This window comes from Arachis duranensis, chromosome 7 (assembly GCF_000817695.3).
Source record: "Arachis duranensis cultivar V14167 chromosome 7, aradu.V14167.gnm2.J7QH, whole genome shotgun sequence".
NCBI lineage: Eukaryota > Viridiplantae > Streptophyta > Magnoliopsida > Fabales > Fabaceae > Arachis > Arachis duranensis.
The window spans coordinates 41,982,783-41,993,635 of NC_029778.3; the positions used below are offsets into that span (position 1 = coordinate 41,982,783).

Genomic DNA, 10,853 nt, shown 5'->3' on the forward strand with positions numbered 1-10,853 from the left:
CTAGGGTTTACATGAGTAAGTAATTGATGCATAAATCCACTTCCGGGGCCCACTTGGTGTATGCTTGGGCTGAGCTTGATCTATCCACGAGCTGAGGCTTTTCTTGGAGTTGAACTCCGAGTTATGACGTGTTTTGGGCGTTCAACTCCGGATCATGACGTTTTTCTGGCGTTTAACTCCAGACAGCAGCATGTACTTGGCGTTCAACGCCAAGTTACATCGTCAATTTCCGAACAAAGTATGGACTATTATATATTGATGGAAAGCTCTGGATGTCTACTTTCCAACGCCGTTAAGATCGTGCCAATTGGAGTTTTGTAGCTCCAGAAAATCTATTTTGAGTGCAGGGAGGTCAGATTCCAACAGCATCAGCAGTCCTTTTGTCAGCCTTTTTTCAGAGTTTTGCTCAAGTCCCTCAATTTCAGCCAGAATTCACCTGAAATCACAGAAAAACATACAAACTCATAGTAAAGTCCAGAAATGTGAATTTAACATAAAAACTAATGAAAACATCCCTAAAAGTAGCTCAAACTTACTAAAAATTACCTAAAAACAATGCCAAAAAGCGTATAAATTATCCGCTCATCAATTATCACTGCTTTGTTCGTCGTCATTCACCTCACTTTCTCTCACTTTCACTATTGCTTTCTTTTATTTCGATTTTCTGGTTTCTAAAATCAAAATCTGAACGAACCTTGAAGATAATGGATGATTCAACCTCAGATTGTCAGCTCAATCAGGGCGAAGTGAATTTTGAATTTGAATCGAACGAAGTTCCTGAGATTTGATTTAGATTCAGATAATTAAGATTAATCTGAATTTGATGCAGTTATTAGTCTATGATTGTCTAGCTGAATAATTCGCTAACATATACTGTGAAATTAATGCGTGAACATAATCTGTGGATTGAATCTAATGTATTAGTTTTGATTAATTATCTGCAATTTATAGCAGATGCTCGGGTGTAGATCAGAACTTTGTGGGTGTATTTTAGAAAAGTTTGGGTGTATTTACAGTTTATGATTTTTCTTGTTATTTTTAATTGACTTGTTGTCGTTCAGATGTATATCAGGAGTCCTTGGTGTATTTTACTTTTATTGTTACTTTTTTATGAGGTGCAGAAATTCTATAGTATTTTCTTATTTTTAACATATTGTATTTTGCAGCCCCTCTCTGTTGTTGATGAGAAACTTGTTCCCAAGGTTGGAATGACTTTTAAAAACCTTGAAGATGCTACAAAATTTTACAAGGACTATGCCAAGGCTGCAAGTTTTTCTACAAGAGTTCGGAGCATAAATAAAAAAGAAAACGAAATTAAGAATCAATTGATCACATGTAGCAGAGAGGGAAAATGGAAATCTAAAATATCTCCGACCAAGAAGACAAATCCCACAGCTGGTGTAAGTTGTCCTGCAAGAATTTATATACACACATTGAAGAATGTTGGTGCTTGGATCATTTCGAAGGTCGTGCTGCATCATTCACACCCTTGCTGTCCAACTCAAGCAGAGATGCTCAAACAACACAGAGAACTAAGCATGTCCATTCATCGTACAATAGAGAATAACGAGGAGGATGGTATCAGACCAAGCAAAACATTCCAATCATTCGTTGCAGCAGCTGGGGGTCACCGCGAGTTAAATTTTATTGAAAAGGATGTGAGGAATTACATCACGAGAGAAGTACGGAATGTTTCCGAACAAGAAGATGCAAAGGAATTTGGGAAATATTTATTGAGAATGAAAGAAAAGAATCAGAATTTCTTTTTTGAGCTCGAACTCGAGGACGATCAATCGATCAAGCTTGCTTTTTGCGCCGATGCAAGGAGCAGAGCTGCCTTTGAGTATTTCGGAGATGTTATTTCATTTGACAACACCTACAATACAAATAGGTAATATGCTGTTATTGTTTATGCTGCTACATTAATTTTGTTCTAGGAATCTGCTGTAGAGGTGTATTTTGGATGTTACTTGGGTGTATAAATTTATTATATGGGTGTACATAATGATTTTCATTCTGCAATGTCGTAATTTGTTTCAGGTATAATCTGGTTTGTGGTTCTTTTGTTGGGGTGAATCACCACGGTCAGTCAATACCTCTTGGATGTGCTTTGATAAAAAATGAAGAAATTGAGTCGTTCAAATGGTTATTTCAATGTTGGCTTTATTGCATGGGGGGAAATGCTCCGAAAGGGTTTCTCACCGATCAATGCGCGTCAATGAAATGGGCTATAAAGGCTTGTATGCCAACAACAATTCACCATTAGTGTATTTAGCACATCACGAAGAAGATTCCAAGCAAATTAAATGGGTACAAAGGACATGCTGAAATTGAACAAGAATTGAGCCAAGTTGTTTGGAACTCTCATAGTAAAAACTCATTTGAAAGGAATTAGAATGATTTTCTGCTAAATTTTGGTCTTGTGGACAACAAGTGGCTGTCAGGTAATGTTGTTCAAAATCTGCAGCAGAGGTGTAAATTGCATGGTTCCGGGTGTATTTATAGTCTGTTTTTGGGTGTATTATGCAGATCTTTATGAAGACCGTCATATATGGGTTCCAATCTATCTGGATCACCACTTTTGGGCAGGGATGAAAAGCACACAAAGGAGCGAGAGCATGCATTCATTTTTTAACAAGTTTATTACCCGGAATAGCTCGCTTATTCAATTTGTCAAACAATACGATAATTGCCTTGGAAGCAGGGAGCAAGCAGAGAGAGAATCAGATGCTACAGATTTTCATATGGTCATACTGTGTGCAACCAAATCCTCCATTGAAGCTCAGTTTCAAGATGTGTACACTCAACAAAAGTTTAGGGAAGTCCAAGCACAATTTAGAGAAAAGGCGAATTGCATCACTAGATTAACGAATTCCACTCTAGGCTATTCAGTATACGAAGTTGGAGAATAAGTTTCCAGCTCAATATTAAACAAGTTTGTGGTTACTTATGACTCAGTAGAAGTAGAGGTAAAATGTCAATGCTTATTATTCGAGTCAAGAGAGATATTGTGCCTTTACGCACTAAGCCTGTTAAGCTTTGAATGAGTAATCCAAGTGTCACCGATATATATATTAGAACGATGGAGTAAGAAGGTAAAGAGGCGACACACACACATCAAGAGCAGGCACAACGAGCCATTGTTGGAGTCAAGAAGCAAGAGGTTTGACAAATTAATTTTTCGTTCGCAAAATATTTGTGAATTTGCATCAGAATCGAAGGAGTTGACTGCCATTCTGCACCGTGCGTACAATAAGGTCATGGTTGAGATGGAAGAATTGGAAGCTAAAAAGAAGGGGACATGTTCGTTATCTCATGAAAACGCCAACTTGAAATTCGTTAACGAGCTTCAAAGCCCTCTAAGGATTCGAACAAGAGGAAGTCCAAAAAATAGGCTAGGTTCAAAGTTGGACAAACAGATTGCAAATGCCTCAAAGAAGAAGAAAACAAAAGATCTAAACGTGGTAAAAGTGATGTTCTTTAAACTTGTGGTGATTGATTTTAATTTTGTTCTTAATATTTTTGCTAATATATAAGTTTATTATATCCAGTTAAACCTCTTTGATGCTGCATCAGTGGTGCATCCAAATTCCAGCCAATATCAAGGACGTGTTATGAATTATCAGTTCAGGAAACCAACAGTAGTGGATAGTTTTTTGGGTATATGGTTACAGAATATGGGTGTAAACCATAGTTTTTCTTGGATATATTTCTGAATTTTTTTGTGCTTGACATTTTATACATATATTTTCATAATCTGCTATTTATGTTATAGATTATTATTTTTTTATTATGGTTTAGGGTTTAGGGGTTTAGGTTTTAGGCTTTAGGTTTTAGGTTTCAGGGTTTAGGTTTTTAGGGTTTAGGGTTTAGAGTTTAGGGTTTAGGGTTTACGGTTTATGGTTTAGGGTTTAGGTTTTTAGGGTTTATGTTTTTAGGTTTAAGGTTTAGGGTTTAGGGTTTAGGTTTTAGGTTTTTAAGGTTTAGTGTTTAGGGTTGAGGGTTTAGGATTCAGGGTTTAGAGTTTAGGTTTTTAGGGATAAATCATCAGGGGGATAGATGTTTGGGTGTATAATCAACTTTTTTTGGGTGTAAAATGTCAGGTTATGGGTGTATATTTGGTTTGATATTTTCCTTCATGTTATAGTACCTGTAAATCAGACATTTTGAATACAGCAGAGAGAGTTTAATTATGGAAAAAAATTCTACTTATAATTGGATCAAATATATTTACAGCATGTGTTTAATTTCTTACAAGACTATATAATAGTTTCATTAATCAGTGTTAATATCATTAGAATCTATCTGACAATATGGACTCAATAACAATGAAGATGGCCTGGACTGTCTTATTGCATCACTTTCGCTAATGGCTTCAGCTTTGTCTTGATTCATTTCATGAAATAAAATCCAAGAAGCATATTCTACTCTATAGTGGTTTACCTTGTCCTGAAGTTTAAAAGAATTTTCGTTTTAATCAACTATGTTAACTTAGTAAGGTAATATAGAGTTATTTAGTTTTTAAACACAATTACCTGGGTCCAGTTGTCCCACTCATACTTCCCCCTTTTAATGTTTTCGGGCTGAATTATCTCAAGCCACTTTATTACATATATAGCACAGTCATAGCTGAAAAACAAGAAATAAATTAGCAAATTACATCTAGGAAATTTTAATTTCCAGATTAAAAGATTTATACATTTGTCTTTTGGCCTGAGATGTTAATATATAGTGTACGAATTGTTTTATCGTCTTTCTTCAAAGGTGCCCCCCAGCATATACTCTCATTTTTGAAATTACATGTCCCTTAAAACGCAAAACAAATTAGTAATATATGAATAAATTTAATAAAGGAATATAAACAAATGAACACAAACCTACACCTTATATTGAATAGAAAAACACCCAAATATTAAAATACATAACACAGAATCAACTTACAGCGAATAAATTTATGTTCTTTCTTTCATCGAATGGACAAGTTTTGTGTAATGGGTCCAATTCAAAAGATTTTTTTTCTTGTATCAGCCACCCATAACCACCAATGTTGTGAATGACAAATAGGCGCAAAAGTCTAAAGTATGTCCAGATTGAACAGTGTTTAAATTATTTGTCACATAAGTAAAGAATGGTAATAAGAAGTTTTAGAAATGAAAACTTACATAATTATGTGATACTAATTTTTTAAGGTCCAAGAAGGGTATAAACATTGGGTAGTCCTCCACCCTGAATGGCCTATTGGTTTTAGGATTTATGAATACCCTTTCTAGATGATTTCCAATGGCCATGTTCTGCAACAATTGTGAAACACCAAATGAATACAGAAAATACACCCAATCGAATGCAGAAAATACACCAAAACAAATACAGAAAATACACCCAATTGAATGCAGAAAATACACCCAAAGAAATGCAGAAAATACACCCAAATGAGTGCAAAAGATACACCCAAATGATTATAGAAAATACACCCAAACGAATAAACAAAATACACCCAAGATTTGTTGCAGTACAACTTACCACAATATCAGGGGGGAGACAGTACACTTCTTCTTGAAACCTTTTAATCTTTTGCTAGTTAAGGATGAGGCACATGACAGACACAATCTTCAAATAAAAGCCCAAATCAATTTTACATAAATCGATATTTCAGTTACATTTCATGATAAAATCATTAATGTTATTCTAATATTACCTCAGCTTCTATATGTGTATCATCTTGGAGAGATGTGATGAGCGGATAATTTATACGCTTTTTGGCATTGTTTTTAGGTAGTTTTTAGTATGATCTAGTTACTTTTAGGGATGTTTTCATTAGTTTTTATGCTAAATTCACATTTCTAGACTTTACTATGAGTTTGTGTGTTTTTTTGTTATTACAGGTATTTTATGGCTGAAATTGAGGGACTTGATAGGAGGCTGACAAAGGACTGCTGATGTTGTTGGAATCTGACCTCCCTACACTCAAAATGGATTTTCTAGAGCTACAGAACTCCAATGGCGCGCTCTCAACGGCGTTGGAAAGTAGACACCCAGAGCTTTCCAGCAATATATAATAGTCCATACTTTATTCGTAATTAGACGACGTAAACTGGCGCTCAACGCCAGTTTCATGCTGCATTCTGGAGTCAAACGCCAAAAACACGTCACGAACCAGAGTTGAACGCCCAAAATACGTTACAACTTGGCGTTCAACTCCAAAAGAAGCCTCAGCTCGTGGATAGATCAAGCTCAGCCCAAGCACACATCAAGTGGGCCCCGAAAGTGAATTTAAGCATCAATTACTTACTTCTGTAAACCCTAGTAGCTAGTTTAGTTTATTAGATGTCTTGGACTATCTAGTTCTTTTGACCATTCGGTCTTTCATGGGGGCTGGCCATTCGGTCATGCCTGGACCTCTATCACTTATGTATCTTCAACGGTGGAGTTTCTACACACCATAGATTAAGGGTGTGGAGCTCTGCTGTACCTCAAGTTTCAATGCAAGTACTACTATTTTTTATTCAATTCGACTTATTCTTATTCTAAGATATTCGTTGCACTTCAACATGATGAATGTGATGATCCGTGACACTCATCATCATTCTCAGCTATGAACGCATGACTGACAACCACTTCCGTTCTACCTTAGACCGGGCGCATATCTCTTGGATTCCTTAATCAAAATCTTCGTGGTATAAGCTAGAATTGATGGCGGCATTCATGGGAATCCGGAAAGTCTAACCTTGTCTGTGGTATTCCGAGTAGGATTCCGGGATTGAATGACTGTGACAAGCTTCAAACTTGTGATTGCTGGGCGTGATGACAAACGCAAAAGAATCAAGGGATTCTATTCCAACATGATCGAGAACCAACAGATGATTAGCCGTGCTGTAACAGAGCATTTGGACCATTTTCACTCAGAGGATGGGATGTAGCCATTGACAACGGTGATGCCCTACATACAGCTTGCCATAGAAAGGAGTGACAAAGATTGGATAAAAGCAGTAGGAAAATAGAGATTCCGAAGGAACACAGCATCTCTATGCACCTATCTGAAATTTTTAATATAGTTGAATCCGTCTGATTGGGATTTACAAGATGACCATAGCTTGCTTCATACCAACAATCTCTTTGGGATCGACCCTTACTCACGTAAGGTATTACTTGGACGACCCAGTACACTTGCTAGTTAGTTGTGCGGAGTTGTGACAAAGTGTGATTTATGTTTGAGAGCACCAAGTCTTTGGAGCCATTGTTGATGATCACAATTTCGTCCACGAAGTTTTTGGCGCCGTTGCCGGGGATTGTTCGAGTATGGACAACTGACGGTTCATTTTGTTGCTCAGATTAGGTAATTTTCTTTTTATTTTCTTTTCAAAAAAGTTTTCAAAAATCTTTCAAAAATTTGTCTTTATTTTCGTTTTTCTAAAAGAATATTTTCGAAAAAAAAATGATAAAATAAAATACACAAAAAAAATCATAAAATCATAAGAATAAAAAATATTTTGTGTTTCTTGTTTGAGTTTTGAGTCAATTTTTAAGTTTGGTGTCAATTGCATGCTTTAAAAATCTCTTGCATTTTTCAAAAATTCATGCATTCATGGTGTTCTTCATGATCTTCAAGTTGTTCTTGGTAAGTCTTCTTGTTTGATCTTGATGTTTTCTTGTTGTGTGTCTTTTATTATTTTTCATGTGCATTTTTGCATTCATATTGTCTAAGCATTAAAGATTTCTAAGTTTAGTGTGTTGCATGTTTTTTTTACATAAAAAATTTTTCAAAAATATGTTCTTGATGTTCATCATGATCTTCAAAGTGTTCTTGGTGTTCATCTTGACATTCATAGTGTTCTTGCATGCATCATGTGTTTTGATTCATAATTTTCATGTTGTGAGTCATTTTTTATGTTTTTCTCTCTCATAATTAAAAAATTCAAAAATCAAAAAAATATCTTTTCCTTTTTTTTCTCTCAATATTTCAAAAATTTGGGTTGACTTAGTCAAAAATTTTTAAAATTAGTTGTTTCTTGTAAGTCAAGTCAAATTTTCAAATTTTAAAAATCTTATCTTTTTAAAACTTTTTCAAAAATTAAATCTTTTTCATTTTTCTTTTTAATTTTTGAAAATTCTTTAAAATATTTTTCAAAAAACTTTTTCTTAGTTTTATCTTTATTTTCGAAAATTATGCTAACAATTAATATGATTGATTCAAAAAATTTGAAGTTTGTTACTTTCTTGTTAAGAAAGGTTCAATCTTTAAATTCTAGAATCTTATCTTTTAGTTTCTTGTTAGTTAAGTAATTAATTTTAATTTTAAAAAATGAAATATTTTCCAACCATATCTTTTTTATCATATCTTTTTATCATATCTTTTTCAAATTTTATCTTTTTCAAAAATTTGATTTCAAAATATCTTCTTATCTTCTTATCTTTTCAAATTTGATTTTCAAATCTTTTTCAACTAACTATTTAATTTTTTGTTTGTTTCTTATCTTTTTCAAAACCACCTAACAACTTTTCTCTCTCTAATTTTTGAAAATACCTCCCTCTTTTTCAAAAATTCTTTTTAATTAACTAATTGTTTTAAATTTTAATTTTAGTTCTATCTCATCTTTAATTTTTGAAAATCATTAACTCCTTTTCAAAATTAAGTTTTGAATTCTCTCTCTCATCTTCTTCAATTTATTTATTCATTTACTAACACTTCTCTTCACCTCTCTTCATCTCCAATCACTGCCTCTATCCTTACCCTTGTGTTTGGATTCTCCTTTCTTTATTCTTTTCTTCTTCTACTAATAATAAGGATCCTCTTTACTATGAGATAGAATATTACTCTTCTTTTCTTGTTCTCTTCTCTTTCATATGAGCAGGAACAAGGAAAAAAACACTATTGTTTAAGCTGATCCTGAACCTGAAAGGACTCTGAAGAGGAAATTAAGAGAAGCTAAATTACAACAATCCAGAGGCAACCTTTCTAAAATTTTCGAACAAGAGAAGGAGATGGCAGCCGAACCCAACAACAATAATGCAAGGAGGATGCTTGGTGATTTTACTAAACCCACATCCAAGTTTGATGGAAGAAGCATCTCAATTCCTGCCATTGGAGCAAACAATTTTGAGCTAAAACCTCAATTAGTTGCTCTAATGCAACAGAGCTGCAAGTTTCATGGACTTTCATCTGAAGATCCTTACCAGTTTTTAAATGAGTTCTTGCAGATTTGTGAGACTGTTAAGACGAATGGAGTAGATCCTGAAGTTTACAGGCTCATGCTTTTCCCTTTTGTTGTAAGAGACAGAGCTAGAATATGGTTGGACTTACAACCTAAAGATAGCCTGGACTCCTGGGATAAGCTGGTCATGGCCTTCCTGGATAAATTCTTTCCTCCTTAAAAGCTGAGCAAGCTTAGAGTGGATGTTAAGACCTTCAAGCAAAAAGATGGTGAATCCCTCTATGAAGCTTGGGAAAGATACAAGCAGATGACCAAAAGATGTCCTTATGACATGTTTTCAGAATGGACCATGATAGATATATTCTATTATGGTCTATCTGAGTTCTCTAAGATGTCATTGAACCATTCTGCAGGTGGATCCATTCACCTAAAGAAAACGCTTGCAGAAGCTCAGGAACTTATTGACATGGTTGCAAATAACCAATTCATGTATACTTCTGAGAGGAATTCCGTGAATAATGGGACGCCTCAAAGGAAGGGAGTTCTTGAAATTGATGCTCTGAATGCCATATTGGCTCAGAACAAAATGTTGACTCAGCAAGTCAATATAATTTCTCAAAGTCTGAATGGATGGCAACATGCATCCAACAGTACTAAAAAGGCATCTTCTGAAGAAGAAGCTTTTGATCCTGAAAACCCTACAATGGCAGAGGTAAATTACGTGGGTGAACCTTATGGAAACACCTATAATTCATCATGGAGAAATCATACGAATTTCTCATAGAAGGATCAACAAAAGCCTCAACAAGGCTTTAATAATGGTGGAAGAAATAGGCTCAGCAATATCAAGCCTTATCTATCATCTTCTCAGCAACAGAATGAGAATTATAAACAGAATACCTCTAACTTAGCAAACTTAGTCTCTGATCTGTCTAAGGCCAATTTAAGTTTCATGAATGAAACAAGGTCCTCCAACAGAAATCTGGGGGCACAAGTGGGCCAGCTGAGTAAGAAAATCACTGAAACCCCTCCTAGTACTCTCCCAAGCAATACTGAAGAAAATCCAAAAAGAGAGTGCATGGCCATTGATATAATCAATATGGCCGAATGCAAGGAGGAGGGAGAGGACGCGAATCCCGTTGAGGAAGATCTCATGGGACGTCTCTCAAGCAGGAAGGAGTTCCCTATTAAGGATCCAAAGGAATCTGAGGCTCATATAGAGACCATAGAGATTCCATTAAATCTCTTTCTGCCATTCATGAGCTCTGAAGATTATTCTTCCTCTGAAGAGGATGAAGATGTAACTGGAGAGCAAGTTGCTCAATATCTAGGAGCCATCATGAAGCTGAATGCCAAGTTATTTGGTAATGAGGCTTGGGAAGGTGAACCTCCCTTGCTCATTAGTGAACTTGATACATGGGTTCAGCAAACTTTACCTCAAAAGAAACAAGATCCTGGGAAATTCTTAATACCCTGTACCATAGGCACCATGACCTTTGAAAAAGCTCTATGTGACTTAGGGTCTGGCATAAATCTTATGCCACTCTCTGTAATGGAGAAGCTGGGGATCATTGAGGTACAACCTGATGTGTGGAAAACGATCCAACACAAAACTCACCGGCAAGCGTACCGGGTCGCATCAAGTAATAATAACTCACATGAGTGAGGTCGATCCCACAGGGATTGAAGGATTGAGCAATTTTA

General features: G+C 35.4%; 1 non-coding gene across 1 annotated transcript; it reads right to left on the minus strand.

Moving 5' to 3' along the window:
- Positions 1-9,378: 9,378 nt before the first annotated feature.
- On the minus strand, positions 9,379-9,482 carry LOC127740728 (small nucleolar RNA R71). Its single transcript, XR_008001587.1, has one exon. It is a non-coding gene; the product is annotated as a small nucleolar RNA R71 (small nucleolar RNA).
- Between the last annotated feature and the right edge of the window lie 1,371 nt (positions 9,483-10,853).